We start from the raw sequence: 16,509 nt of genomic DNA on the forward strand, positions 1-16,509 counted from the left end.
ATTTAGTAATATGGAGAATAACATGTGGTAGAAAATACTGGTGGAGAGACTATTCAGAGTTGTACATACGTTAAGTGTTTAAGGAAGACCATTGTGGATTTATTGCTAAACGCAATTTGGGGTAAAAATATCGGACATGTAATTCCTACTATTGGAACACCAGCAGAAGGACTCTGCATGTTATGCCATGATACTGATAAGGCTGTTGGCGCAGTGGACTGTTGATGTTGCAAACGCTTAAATTGTTTTGGATTAGGTAGTGTATTTTGAATGGGTTTAGAGGGGTGTCTGCGCAAGGTTGAAGACCAGCGGTCTGCTGCTCTCACTGAAATGCCCTATAGGTAGGGAACACAGAAGGGCTTTCCACTGTCATTCCTAATATTTCGATTTTGACTGAACCCCTTGCACACCTGCTGAGGTGGAGTTTGTTTTAAAGCTTTTTATTTTATTTTTATTATACATACATCTCAATGCATATTGGGCACATCATTTGTTATATGTATATCCATTACATATATTTTTCTTTATTACACATACTTCAGACGAGACCCGTCTAAAACATCTATAAAAACCTAACAACTCTATGACTTCAGAAGGGGGCATACCATAGTTATATACCACTGGTCCTTCTAATGAGTGTCTTATCGAGACATGGTGTAATATGTTTTTCCAGATGAAGTGGGCCGAAGAGATTTAGTTCTATCGTTTCAGTGAGTAAAAGGTAAGCTGTGTCTTCATCTTCATGCATTTAGTAGAGTGGTAAATGGCTGCTTCCCTTTTAATCCAATGATCTGACCAAGTAAGGGGGGGTGATTTTTTCCATGAACACATATAATGTGCAGGACTCCAGTAATGTGCCCCCAACTACCTTCGTGCTATATCAATACCAACACGGGCTTATTTATATACATTAATTTGTCTCACAAGTGGAGGCAGCCGAAAGAATCATTAAGGAAGAAATCTCGAGCAGTCCTGTTGGCATGAACTGAAGGGCTGTTACCTAACCCATAGAAGACTGGACTTTTATTAGCAGGTGGGAGGACTGTCGCTTTGTGATAAGTGGTTGTAAGCAGTTGCTGAGTTTCCTTGCGTACCTCTAAGTTTTTACTTGGTTTTACTATTTCTATGTCGTTTCTTCTGCCCTCCCTCTTCCTCGTTTGGGCTTCTTATCGGATTCTGCGGGTGCAATATCGGAGATTACTGATTATTGAAAGTATCTTTCCAAAATAGATGGCTTTATGCAGACTGAGAAACTGTGAAATGTGAATGTGTCTAAATATGGAATTGATTCTTGTTCTTGATAGTACCATATATACTCTGTTCATTTTTAAACTAAGTTAAACGTACATCAGGTGCTCAAAATAATGCCAGGAGTGAATGTGTTTACAAGAGGTACATTTAACCCCTTCAGTGCCACGCCCTTTCCCCCTCCTGTGCCGGGCGTTGCACTAGTGGGTGGGGTTCATGACGAGATAGTCTCGTCATGGGCACAGCGCAACCGTGCTCCATGACGAGACTATCTCGTCATGGGCACTGAAGAGGTTAATGGTTTCTGAATAAACAAATCGAATTTGAATGTTTTCATAATGGATTATTGTTGAGTAATCTTTAACTGCACTATTATTGTACAATTGATATTGTACATTATAACATCTGATAGATTTGTCTTTAAAAATTCCTAATAAAAAAAAAACGTCATAATGTAACCCTATTTGTATGCCCTGCCACTATCACAGAAGTATCCCACAATCAACCTGACCTGAACACATAAGTTGTGGCTTCTTAGACTGAATGCAGCACCTGTTATTTTCTACCGTGGCGAGAATCGTAGGACACTTGCAAGGACGAAGCACCTCTTCTCTACCCTATTCACTTGTGTTATTACCACGGCGGTCCTGTTGTAACTGGCAACTTGTGGCAAAGTGGGTTCAATTTAATTTTCTTTGTGAGGGTCACCTCCGTTTTATTATTTTTCTTTCTTCCTCTCCTGGACGGTGAGCTGGGGTGTGGGTGTGTGTGTGTGTCTGTGTCTGTGTCTGTGTCTGGGCAACCAGGCTGGGGGTGAGCGTTTTATCACCCCTTCGTCGCCTACACGGAGGGCAAACGTCTGTGTGGGCCAGGGTATAGAGCCAGCACTGCATGTATCCTGGGCTTCCCTGGTTTAGTGATGCTTCCTCTCTTCAGTGATGATTCAATAGTGTTACGTTATCTGTTTACATTCATTTCCAGAAAAATACTCTTTCAATTGCTATGAGATGCGCTTGGAACACAAAACAAACTTTGGCTTTTCAAACATTGCAGCCGTGAGCATTTTGTACCTGTGATCCAATTCGACAACTTAAAAGATCCTTGTGCATTGGAGGGGTTGTCCTTGCAGTGGATCCAGGCAACCAGTACTATATACCCAGGATTCACCAGCAGACACAGCACGACACAATGAAATCATTTTTGGTTGCATGTAACATTTTTCAGTAACATTTAGAAGCCCAACATCAGGTCAAAAACCATCCAGTAACACGCATTTGCAATGCAATAGGTCTCGCATTTACGCGAGTTTAAGCTATTGGCATTGTAAATGACAAAGCCTTTTATTTATGTTTTTAAAACTAGAACAAAAATAAAAGGCATTATTATTTACAATGCCAACAGCTCAAACTCGCGTAAATGCAAGACCTATTGCATTGCAAATGCTTGTTGCATTTGTCGCCCCGAGTGGGACGGGTATGCCCAGACGTGGGTCCCGTGCGCTCCATGCCACTGGAGTCAAGCTATCCTGGCTGAAGAGGGGTGAAACCCCGAAACCGGTCCTAGGATGCTTGTTTCCAGTCCTGGGAGGACCTCGCTGGCATAATTTTTTGCCTTTGTGCCAATCTGTACCTCAGCCTGTAAGAGATAACTGGTCTAAAGTTTGTGTAGTTTCTGCTCGGGTTTCAGGTCTCAATTGCTCTTTCACTTCCTCCCTACATCATGGGGTAAAAACACTTGAATAAATAAAGAAAAATAAAGAAAAATGGTACACGACTTCTGGTTAGGTCACCAATTCCCATCCTTAGCTCGCAGGTGTCCTTTTGTTCCTTCAACAACCCCTCCACCTAAGCTGTTGAGTCCTTATAATTTGCGTGTCTTTCTCTCACACAAACCCTCACCCATCACACCTCCAGGCGCTGCATCCCATAAGACTGTAGGTGCACCTCGTGGTCATCACACACGACAAGAAAACACTCCCAGTAGAGGCTCGGGTATAGGTGAAGCTTGACATCAGGGCGAACTAAGCGCTTTAGTGCCTCATATACGGGGAGTAAGCGCTATATAAATGCTGCTGTACAATACTGCCCTCCTGTTTGCTTTATGCTTATTGGAGGTTCTGCTCACTCCTATGGAGTACATTTTAGTCATTCTTTGCGATTCCCAACATTATCAATGTTTGTCCGACCGATAATGTGACATTCCTAACAATATTCGCAATAACATGCCAACATTACTGGTAAAGATATGAATGAAGTTATAACGTACAACTGAAAGGAAGGGATTCGAGTTCCCCAAGGAAGTTGTGCTGCGGAGATCGGTTGCATCAGGTCTGGAGCACGTCTCCTGGCCCGAGGCTTGTCACCGAAATACTTCCCACATAAACTGCTAATAAACACTCTACCGTGCATACACAAGCGGAGGAGCTGCACATTCCATCTAACAGAAAGCGCACAGAGAATATCAACGGGCAGGAAAGCGCTACACAAATTCTACAATACAGTAGACTGACTGATGGCAGGGTTAAGTGAAAAGTGCCAGGGCCGGGACGATAAAGTTACACAAATTGCTATTTAAACGCATCCAGTGGGCACCAGTAGCACATGGAAAATAATGGACCCCGAAGAGAGCCGTGTTCAGTCCGAATGTAAACAGAAAAGTTGGTTGAACTTAAAAATAAGAGCGTCCGAGCTGTGAAAATTGTTCAATGTACTGCAAACAAGCAGAAATAAGTTCCAATTAGTTCTTAACAGAGGCGCAACTAGAGCCAAATTTCGGGGGGGGGGGGGGGCTGAGCAAAAATTTCGGGGGGGTTGAACTGTAAGCAATAGGCAGAGTGGAGCTGCAGGGGCTCTTGGAAGGGGTGAAACAAGCAAGGCCTCATTAACATGCAAATGGTCTTTTGAAGACCTGTGAAGTGCTTGGGTGCGGCTGCTTTTTTGCCCGGGATGGTGTCTCATCCCGGGCTGCCGCACACGACGGGGGGGGGCTGAAGCCCTTTGAGTCCAATGGGTGTTGCGCGCCTGGTTCTTAACGACATCGAACTCCCTCATAATCGCATTAGTGTTATGCAAAAACCTAGGGCGGGCAGTCTATAGCAGCAATGGCCGTGAAACATAGCCTTAAAACTAGAAAAGAGTGCCGAGATAGATATTTCAGCTCTAAGCTCTCCCCTCAAAAAAATGTATCTATGTTCTAACTTTTGGAAAGTTTTCTTCACAATACAAACAGCATGCAGCTTTTCGAACACACTGCCAGGCAGACAATCCTCAAAAATCCAACATAAAGCAAAAGGATTAACAGGAGAAAAGTGCGTGGTGGAACGATGAATGTATTTGGTCGCGATAGTTTTCTGTCTCGCTCGTCCTAATAAACTACAACGCTCTTTGAGTGGGGTGTTTACAAGAGTACATGCAGCTCTGTGGCTCCTTTAACTTACCAGGGCAGCATTACCCACGGCACTCGCGTAAACATTTGCATATAAACCGACATAGCGAATAGACGTTTAGGGCGTCGTTTCGCGGCTCAGGGCTCCTGGCGGTGCGTCCCAAAGCTGCTGTAGGTGAGAGGTGCCTTCGAGATACACAAACCAACACGATCCGCAACTAGCCCAACCGGACGGCTCCGCCCGCACTCTCCGAAGTAACCACTTCGGCGCCGCCGTCTCTGCCGCAAATTAAAACAAGTTGACTGAACCTTGAAGGGATGCAGGAAAGTTGAGGATGGACACTGGAAATTGTTAATTTGTGCTGATGGTTTCCCCGCGTCCTCAGGCTCCCTACAATTGGTACAACTTTTGGGAAACAATGTGCAGGTAAAATGAAGGGGTAACAAAAGGGTGCTCTTAATAGAGTTGCTGCTATAGGGTGCCCCAATGATTGTATGGGGCTAACATAAGCATGTAGCCTTAGGGTTAGAGCGGTGGACCACGGAGCGGGGGAACCGGGTTCGAGTCTCGGCAAGGACGATGTAACAAAAATTAATGTGTCAATCTGTAACAAAACTGGTGCTCATGTAAAGCGCTCTGATACCCGATGTGTGGGGTCTAGCTTGCGCTATATAAAACTCCAAAAATAACAAGCAAATCGCTGGGCAGAAAGGTAGGGAAAGCAGGAGCTTCTGAAGGAAATAGAGATAAGGGACTAACGAGGGTAAAGAGAATGTCTCCGTGAGCCTTGTGCTCTGCTGGGGCCTCTGGCATGTTTACGGGAACACATGAGAATGCAAAGCCATTAATCAAGCAGGATGGCTCTGTCTCCCTTCACGCCCAGGAAGGAGGGAGATGCGAGCAGAGCATCAAAGGGCTGGGTGAGAAGGGAGGGGGGAATGCAAGGGTCAAAGCAGCGAAAGTGAAAGTAATGGAGCAGAGCATCAAAGGGCTGGGTGAGAAGGGAGGGGGGAATGCAATGAGCAGAGGAGCAGCTGTGCACGTGCATGTGATCGTGCACTCAAGGTTTAGGCCAGCCAAAAGACTGGGTAGCACTTTGAAAATCCCACATATAAAATGTCTCTTCGAGCCGAAAATGTTACCGGATCTGCAGGTCTAATTACATGACTAATTCACTTGCCCTAACTGTATGCTCATTACCCATGAACTGGTCTCTAATTTTGTGATAACTACTGAAATATATTTAGAAACATTTGTACAGTTCAATTGCAAGCTATTTAAATGTTGTGTGGTAGGAAATAAACTGACCTTTTATAGCCCTTAATTTCACACTACTTCAGCACAATTGTCAGATAGTTAACTTTTCTTTCGCTGACTGCAAAATTAGAATATTTTGTAAACACCAATCTTCAGGCTAAAATAAGCCTCACTTTGTAAGAAAGCAAAAGAAACACAATTGATGGACAGAATGCAGAACAAATCAAAACATTCACCCCCAGTCAACAGATCTGGGTCAAATCCATCATTCTTTTGCTCACCATGCCACCACAGTTTAGACCTCGCAATATTCAAATCAGTCTTGACCCTGTACCTCATAAGACAATCCAGCCCGAACTGCCAAGCCAGGCCCTTCCTGTACCGGAAACAAGCATCCTAGGACCTATTTCGGAGTTTCACCCCTCATCAGCCAGGATAGCTTTAACCCAGTGGCACAGTGAGCCTGGGACCTATGTCTGGGCATACCCGGCGCACTTAGGGCGAGAAAGCAAAAGACACAATTGATATACAAAATGCAGAACAAATCAAAACACTCACCCCCAGTCAAGAGATCTGGTGCGCAGGGTATTCCCAGACGTGGGTCCCGGGCTCACTGGATTCAAGCTATCCTGACTTAAGTCTCCTTCTAGCAAAGCGTCCAACTGCCTTATGCTTGGAAGCTGCAACACCACCCCTGTTCACAACCTTGGATCAGACTGTGCTAATATATGGGCGCAGCCTGAAAGTAAAGTCCTCCCCAGTCAGGAGGCCAAAGGCTTTAGAAAAAATCCAATGGCTTGAGACTGGGATGATCTTTGGAAAACTTAGTTATAACTCCCAGAGATGACATGTTGCCTAGTCCATTGATTTCACCTGAGCAATGCAGAACTCCCGTCCTCACTCTCCAGTGTTCATTAGCCATCACCCCAAGCATGGTCTCTCATATGACCATACACCTGACTTCAAAACTCTCACTAGCCACCCTCTTCCCTTGAACCCAGACATAATACACCAATCTTCCCAAAATCCCCCTGTCCTTATTCCCATTTTCCTCACATATTGTGCAAATGCCACCTTACTACACACCCAGCTTTTATCTTCTCTAGCCAGCCTACACATCACGCTCACTTCCTGCCTATGCCAAGCGTTGTTTCTATACCTGTTCATAAGTTTATTATGTTTCAAGCTAAATCCCGTACACCTTTAACCCCTTCTGTGCCACGCCCTTTCCCCCTCCTGTGCCGGGCGTTGCACTAGTGGGTGGGGTTCATGACGAGATAGTCTCGTCATGGGCACAGCGCAACCGTGCTCCATGACGAGACTATCTCGTCATGGGCACAGAAGAGGTTAATGTAGACAATAGATGTTTTGATACAAAGCAGATATGTAACAAATTATGGTATGCCTATGAGATCTATGATCCAAACTTCAATAACTGCATGTAAAAATCGTATATTAAATGGAAAATCTTTTGCATATACAAAACATTTTTTTTTTTTTTTTTTTTTAAATCTACATGGCCAAGGGACAAAATGTTACAGAAATGCACTTGCCTTCTGTGACGATCTGCTTGCCCTACCATATACTCCTACTCCATATATCACTAAGATCTGCACACAGAGAGCCTGCACTGCAATCCGTGCACCATACTGTGCAACATACATTTCAAATGCCAGTAAAATTATTCAGTGAATGGTAATGCAGCTTATATGGAAATGTTGGTAATGCAGCTTATATGGAAATGTTGTACTGGCTAGTTTTTATAGCATGTGTAAATAGTGTTGTGCATGTGTAAATAGTGTTGTGCACGGCAACCACTTCTCAGCCAGTTTGCCTGTGACAAATTTCATATGTAGAGAAATAGTGCCTAAAGGCAGAGTGCAGACTGGCAATTGACTACATTTTGGGCTGTGTCTTTGGGACAGACTGTGTCAGAACATGAACCTGTAGGTCTGAAGGGTTTTCTCTTTCATAGGGCCAACTCCTAGCTCTCCAGCTTAAACAATACGCACAAAATGTCCTTATAAACATGTGTGGATGGGAGTAAACTCGGTTCTTGGCCGAGATTATAAACTCTTCAATGGGCATTAAATTCACGTAGCAGAGGTACTATGGTTCACTGAGACCGTATCCACAATTCTTGTCAGGGTTTCTTTACTTTTAATGGGGCTGTTAAATCAATTTCCCATCTTACACTCCTGGGCAGGTGTAATGTGGTCATATTAAGGTGTATGCAAGGTAACATCTGCACATTCTTCCCCCACACAAGGATCATATACAAAATTGTCCGTATCAGTACAAGGTTCTCTTGCACAGTACGGGTGTAGTTATGACGGCAGCAGTGAAAGCATCACTTAGATGAAGAGATACAACTCTTCACTAGATGTGCAAGATTTTCTCACTCAGAATAAAATGTATGTAGTACATGTAGCACACACACACACTCGCACATCAGCAAATAAAACTTAATTTCTTTCTCACAGCAAAGCGAACGAGAGCTAAGTTGAAGAAACAGTCAATCTTGAAGTGGAGGAATCCGGATCATTGAGATGGAGGGGTTGTGAGTTACTGGAAAAACTCAGCATTCCATGTCACACCTAGCAAGGACACCTGGGCTCAATCACAGTTGAGATGGAAACACTTTCCTGGCTTGACGGATACGCTTAGGCTATCTGATGAATTACGTTTATTTATGCTTAAACTACCAGAATGTCTCAATCCTATATTAGCTGTTCAGCTGAACAAACATCCAAAAGTAGCACTACTCGTTTCTATTTTCTCTCTTTCATTAGGTCTGTGACCATCACCTAACCCCTTCTGAAGCCTCACGTCTAGCATTTCCCTGAGGGACCAGAAAAGGCTGTAGGAGGAAGGGAGCAGTGGGCAAAAACATAAGCAGAGCCCGGACCAGCCCACTGCACAAATGCCAGCATATTACAAGTGCTATAGCTGCGCTGCATAAGTGGGGCTCATAACACCGAACTATCCCATCTCTTCCTGCTTCCTAGCCATAAGAGGTGCAAAGGTCTTCAAACATCCAAGACCCCATCATGTGTAGTACATTTGATACTTGAGCAATTAAGGAAATTCTACAACTCCTCTCAACATGAACCTCCCCACCACTTCAGACAAATAAAATAGAAATGCACACCTTGCACTGACAGCAAATAAAGTAAACACCCCTATTAATAATAACAGGCACATAAAGCAATGTATACAGTGCCTACTGCTTTTGGTTGCAGGTACAAAGACCCTCCATTGGTTGCCCCCACCCTTTATTCCAGTTAAAATTTAAATACAATGACACACACATGCGCTGCTGTTTCTTCACACAGGGCACATCTTTAGCCAGAAGTAGGTAGGGGGTAGGTTGCCAAAATGTAGATCTGTGCAAATGCTGGAAGGAATGCTGAACAATGCAAACATTCACCCCTAGTCACACAGATCTTGGTTTAATCCATAGTTCTTTTGCTCACCACTTCACCCCAGTTTGAACCCAGCCATTTGCAAATCAGCCTTGACCCTGTTCCCCGTGGGTACAGTCCAGCCTGAACTGGAAGCCAGCTCCTCCCTGGACCAGAAACGAGCATCTTTGGGCCAGTTTCTGGGCATCACCCAGGCTAGCTTGAATCCAGTGGCGCAGTGAGCACGGGACCCACATCTGGGCATACCCTTCCCACTTAAGGTGAAAATAGCAAAAGGAACAAATGACGGAAGGAATGCTGAACAATGCAAACATTGTAATTGTAATTGCATTTATATAGCGCTTACTACCTCTGACGAGGCGTCAACGCACTTTTTCGGCGAGTAGCTCGCTACTCCGGAACCCAAAAGGATTAGTGTTGAGTTAGTATAGTGAAATATGAAAATAATTTGAGGGGTGGCTATGTTAGTTATTTGGATTCAGAAGGATAGCAGAGGGATAGAAGAGGGGAAAACGGGTTGCATTTATTTAGCGCCTGTTACCCCTGATAGGGTGTTAAAGTGCTTTTTCCGGAGAGTAGCATACTACTCCGGAGCTCATAAAGGATTAGTGGTGAATTAGTATAGTGAAATATGAAAGTAATTTGAGTGATGGATATTAGTCAATTATTTGGATTGAGAAGGATAGGGGCTGGATAGAAAAGGGATAAAGGTTAGCATTTATATAGCGCTTATTACCCCTAATGGTAGTAGTAAACGCTTCCAAAACAAAGGTGTTATCATTCAGAAGGATGTGAAAGCAAACAAATTACAATTGGTCTCTGGGTCCCTTAAAAACCACCGGAGCAAAATCCTATAACTATCTGGGCACAGTGTTCTCGGCAAATTGTGCACCTAAAACACACATGTGACATTTTACGGATAATGCTGCGTTAATTACCACCAGCCAATTGCACACAGCCTTTGAAAGCCCCAATTTGAAAAGTGCTCAGGGCTGTATTACTGTATTACTATCTGCAATCACCTACAGCAGCGAGGCTTTTCCGGGCCAACTCATTAAAACTATGGAAAAACTACATCTAAAAGTCTACAAAAGAGTGTTCAAGTTGCATTATTACACCAGGGGATCTCTGTTGAGACTCGAGTTTGGCCTGGAGGGCATTAAGTGGTCTACCATGGGGTCATTTCTAAAATATTATTACAGATGCATCATGGCCACGCCCTGCACCTTGAAATTTACTCTGCAAAATATATTCTAAATTGAAAACAGCCCTTGGTCCACTTATTTAACGGCAGCAGCAGCCACTCTTCAAATAGATCAGACTGTTCTAAACACTTTATAACTCAGGCTCAATGTAATAAAAAGCATGTTGAAAAAAACAGATAAAATTCCTCTCGAAGACCGCGGACATGGAAAACATCAAGTCCACACCGCCGCTATGGGCCCTGGCAGCCTCACACAACAATGACTGCCACGTTTGCCTCCAAGCACAATCTTATCTTAATTGCACAATCGGGAATGCCTGCATAACCCAAATTCTGGCTGTAAGGATGTTGCCATTACAAATTAAAAGGCTTCAATAAAACTGGCCACTTCTCTCTAATATCGTCAAGTGTGGACTATGCTGCTACAAATGTGAAACTTTTATACATTTACTTTGCTGCTGTCCGACATTGCTCCACTTCCGGCGAATACTATTAAAGCCACTTTTTTTAATCCATGGGATAAGAACATGTAACAATGCAATTAACTGGATTTTTAGCACCATGGTTCCCCTTGAACTGGCAAGAATTGGCAAATATTGTAAAACGGCGCAGGACCTTCTTAAAAAAACCACAACAAAGCGCAGAGATGACTGTCGTTTGATAACTCCTACTCCGTACTACGGACATTAGGCACTTTATAGTCTGACCTGTTAGTAATTAAGTTTTAACAATTGATATGTGTTTAACCTAATACAGTGGATTTAAACAATTTTTTGGGGGGATATTACAAGTATGTTTGACTAGATAGACTTATCAAGATTTACTGTTTCTCACATATCTTTACTTTGGTTTATCTATAATGGATCAATACAACACAAGGTGCAAAAAATCCAATATACATCTAGTTGACCGAGCTTGTTTTGCAAGGGATTTACTTACTATTTCAAAACCCTGTCCATTACCGGTCTTTGGGGCATCCACCAATAAATCCAAATCCAGTAGGGGAAAGGAGTTGCTCAAGAACGTAAGACCATTGGGAAATGAGGGAATTGGTTTAGCACAGCAAAGCACAATATTGCTGAATTCTGACTTCTAAGCGAAGAATCTACCAACCGATTAAGCAATTCTAATGCACCTGACCTACAGGAACACACATTCCATTAAGTGACAAAGTGGATGCAGATCAAAAACTCTCGATTTCAAGTACCAAGCAACATGAGTCCTCGCCAATGGGCACCAGGTCATGTGCAAGAGAGTAGGTTTGAGACGAAAGGCTTTTTGGGGTGTGGGAAATACAACAAGCACTGGGTAACAGGAGTTAAGGGAGAAGGAAGATCAAGCTTCAGTGGGAGAAATAGATGGCCCATGGCTAAACCATTTGAAAGCACACCCAGTAACGGCACATTGGGGGCAAGGAGACAACATGCGGCAGAAATATTTTAAGGGTTATCTCCCTCTGCACAGAGCAAGTGATGGAGTCTCACCACATATTGATCCTTCTTTTCGCGGTCCAGAGGTTGGGTTATGGACAACCAACCGGTGTTCCTCTCACAAGTGAATAATCCCACAGGCGGCTGGTCTGCACCTTCCCAGTGATGCTGTAGAAGACCTTTGTTCCTTTTATCTTTGCTAGATTTGATCTGAACATGTCTTTCACCCCCAGTCACACACATCTGGGTTTATTCCATCATTCATTTGCTTACCACGCCACCCCAGTTTGGACCCAGCTATATGCAAATCAGTTTTAACAAAATAGACATTAAGACTTCTTGCCCATCATAAAAATCAACATGGTTCAGGTGTATGGCGATAGGATTTCCCCACCACTGCCACAAACAAGCCAGGAATGTAATTGATTGGACCTGTGGGATTTTTGAAGGACAGATTCAGTTGTCTCCTTAGTAGTGTGGGGGCTTTGGCATATACACCAGTAATATAGCAATGTGGAGCAGATAACTAGAGGAAGTTATTGAAGAGGATGCTGGTAGCAATTAATTTGCCCTCCGAATCAACAAACATTGCCTAAGATAATTTACATTCTGTGGAGGAAGGAGACCGTAGAACAGAAATCACACACATTATTTTACTGTAATGTATTCTTCGCAAAACAAAGATAAATACAGTTACGCACAAGTTTTAAGCAACCATATTTGTTGTTTTTTTATATATCCCCAACACTATTTTTTCTTTAACAATAAATTGACAAATTAAAGTCAATTTGGCATTGTAATATTTCTAAATAAGTTTGTCGACATCATAAGATTTACTTTCTCCCCATTCCCTGTTTGTCACGTCATTAACACCTGACTACCTGTGGGTTTCACTTTCCAACTACTCATACTACATGTCTTTAAACTAGACTCCAGGACACAAATATTACTTGCACTCGCACCTTCCTCACTGTCAGGTACTCTTACCTTTTAAAACTGAAGTAGGACTGCTGTCACCATCCGACCAAGGGAAGGGGGGCAATTGCTGTGGTTGGGGACGAGGCCAGTGTGGAACGTTGGGTGGAGGCTGAAAGCTATGCACCATGGATTTTCTTTCTTTCAGATTTCGTCATTCTGTTCTCATGTATGTAACTTGTCAATTAAAACGCAATAAACTTCGTCCTAAAAAATTGGGTGGGGCTTCTCATTACCTCTAAAACAATACTAATCTTATGTATTGTACTGTTTACATCACCATTTGTCTACTCAACTGTGCCTGAAAATCTAAAGATCTGTGGCACATAGATGTAGTACTCGTTGCTATATTTTCTCAACAGACAGACCAAAATCTCTCTGTTTTGCCCTCTTCTATAAAGGTTTGTCATAGTACTTTGATTGCCTCTGTCCTGTCCGAAATGATGTTTTCTAAAGACTCAACCAGTATGATTGCCTTTCTGTAAATCAGTAACCCTACGTGATAAATGGAATATGGCTTGATTCCTTTTTTGGACATTTAGCAGAGCATTCTCTGGTTTAAAAAAAAATATTTAGCTAATGGCACTGAATCTTCTTAAGTTCTTCCTTGACGCTTTCAAGGCCTATCCTCGATTGTTTGAAGCTCAAGTACATAATGTCCTTATGTCACAGAAATAGCTGCAGAAATGGTAGTGGAGTTGTTGATTAGTTTGGCAGATGGTGATGTTAGTCCGTCATCTGATTTAAAATATTCCATATTTAAGACTGTAAGTCTCATCATCCTAAGTATTTGAGGGAATCTTCAGCTTGGGATTTTCCTGCTGTCTCATCTTGAGTTTCTTTACTAATAGGGTTGTTTGATGTTTCTTTGTAGGAAAAAACATAAATTATTTATTAAAATATATTTTATATAGAATAATAAGTTAAACACTACCTTGGCCACGCAATCCTCAACTAGGGTTTTTAGGGCGGCATCACTGAATTTTCTTTTTCTGCTGCCATCCTGCAAACACTCCTGACTTGATATTTTAAGTTAATTGAAATGTCACCAAAAGCACAGAATTAACTTTCCTGTTCCTGTGCTCTCTCCACAAACAGCTTGGCTTCCTACTTCCTGAATTGCTGTCATCAGCAATAGCCGGAGCAACATGAACAATTTGCGAAAGGCATTCACAATTTGCGATTCTGTAGTACAAATATCTTAATTTGGGAATGCAAATCGTAATGATTCGTTAGCACTCTAGGGTCCTTTTTAGTACATTACAAATAGGAAAACACATATTGTGAATTGTTGTTTGCATTTAGGATTTCTTATTTAACGTTTTTGTACATGAGAGTTCGTTCAAGTATCTTGCTATATTCCACATAAATGCACGAGATTTAATCTCCACCTATAAGTAATTATATTAGGGGGACAACCTATAAAAAGGCACATACCTTAAACAAAAATTCATTATATAACTATCCTGGCCACCCTGAGGACTAAATGGGAAGAGGATATTTGGGACTGTGAGGATGGGGAGTGGGAGGAGGCCACGGGGGATTTCCGGAAGGTGACAATTAGTGTGGGGTTCTGATTAATTAAATTGCGTATCCTACACCATTCATACTATTCCCGCTCTGCCATTCAGGCAATGGGCTGATGCCCTACAGATCTCTGCCTTTGAGATTGTGGGGAGAAGGGTACATTACTTCACATCCTGTGGTCCGGCTCTGCAACACAGTCATGCTAGTTGGCACTACAGAAACTCGCCAGGGAGTTCATGTGGGTGGAGATGCAAGATGCAGCTAAAACATGCCTCCTGCACCTATGGGGGGATGAGTCACAGCTGAGAGGACAAAAAATGGCTATCTTTGGGTCTTGCAGTGGCAAAACGCAATATAGCACCCTTGTAGGGTGCAAGAGAGGCTCCAACTGTGGCAGGATGGAAACGAGACATGGTATGTTGTATGTTGAATGGAAAAACTATTTATTTGGGCAAGGGGTGCCCACGGAAATGGTAGAAAATATGGTTCTGATGGCACTCCTAAAGATGGATGGAGGAGGAGTTAATTGAGGGTCTTGGTGGCCCCAGGGTGGGTTCTCCATAACATTGAGGACAATGTCTTTCTTGTATTGGTCACTGTAGCATATCTTGATTCGGAACTGCTGTATAAGTTTCAAGTTGTTGGGTCTCCCCCCTGCGGAGACACATGAAAATGATATAGGATCTGCAAGATGCTATATCTTTGTAAAACTCCATAAAAAGATTTATTTTAAAAAAAAATTCATTACATAAAAAAATAAAAACTGATAATGCAGTATCATTATTCCCTAGACACAATCTTATTTCTTATCAAACTAATACATATCTTCTGGGAAAGTGCATAGTAACTTGTGCAATCCTACCATGGGACCTATCCGCACATCTGTAAATTCCCTCACAATCCAAATCTAAATTACAGTCACATTCCAATGCATTTAATTCAGTTAATGTTTTTGTTTATGTTCTCCTTTAGTCCTGGATTTGTTTGGTTGACGTTTTGGGACTGCATTATTAATTCCGTATTATTAAATGTCTCCTTCATCACAACTATCCATTGACCTAGCACTGCTTCCAATAGTATGTAACCATACCGTCTATGATGGTGTTAAATAAAATCAGATATGACATACTTTAAGAAAAATGTATGTATAACATTGACCAAAACCAAATTATTTCCCGTTTGAGACTACTTTGCTATATTAGTTCCCCCTCACATACCCTGTATGTGCCTTCCTTCTTTAAACATACCATTTTAAAATAATTTTTACATATAGGTCGTGGTAATAATTTAAGTAATGAGGGGCTTTCTATACATTCCCTCCTCAATAAAATGTTTTAATTTCATGCAATTATGCAAATTTTTGTCATGGTTAAATTCTCCTTAACAAGTTTGAATAGAGAAGTGAAGGTTAGTTGCCATTAGGTAAGGGCAGTGACGAGCAGAAGGGGGCATTTTTACTGCCTCGCACCTAAAATGTCCGAAGCACCCTCGCTGCTTTGACTCGCATCATCTTGAGCCACAACTTCTCTGTTATTTCACTTCCTCAGCTAGCCTCACCCTCAATTATTTCTTCATCCTTACCAGCACATTTGGGATATTATTTAGTCTTTCTATCAGCATTGACGTGAAAAACGTACACAAAATTGTATCTGTGCCCCGTTAAGACGAGATGCCATGAGAACAAAAAAGGTCCTTCTATAATAAAAACCTGTGTTGGTGAAACTTTATCTTAAGACTAAAGTGCACAAAAACAGTACAGATGTGTTTCTGGCTTGGGTAGGTCAAGTAAAGCAAAAGGCAGGATGGAAATGAGAGGCTGGTCAGACCACCTGTGCTCTCTGTTTTACTCCTGATCCACACGTTGTTCACTGCCTCCTCCTCCACACCACAAATTGGGCAAAAGGCTCCTGCTGAAGCCCACCCTAAAGCCAGCACCGTACCTATCTACATACTCCATCTGGAGTTGATTGTCAGACCTCTGAGCTCCTGTGCTGAGAAGAACAACACACAACTGTAGCCACACTGGCATCTGGCTCCCTGGCGTTTCTTCAAACTTGG

The 16,509-nt window shown here is 42.5% G+C and overlaps 1 protein-coding gene across 2 annotated transcripts in view; it reads left to right on the top strand.

Annotated features, from left to right (window-relative positions):
- SENP7 (SUMO specific peptidase 7) overlaps nucleotides 1-16,509 on the top strand; it is a 991,910-nt gene that overhangs the window by 49,010 nt on the left and 926,391 nt on the right. The gene's annotated exons all lie outside the window — the stretch shown is intronic.

This window comes from Triturus cristatus, chromosome 8 (assembly GCF_964204655.1).
Source record: "Triturus cristatus chromosome 8, aTriCri1.1, whole genome shotgun sequence".
NCBI lineage: Eukaryota > Metazoa > Chordata > Amphibia > Caudata > Salamandridae > Triturus > Triturus cristatus.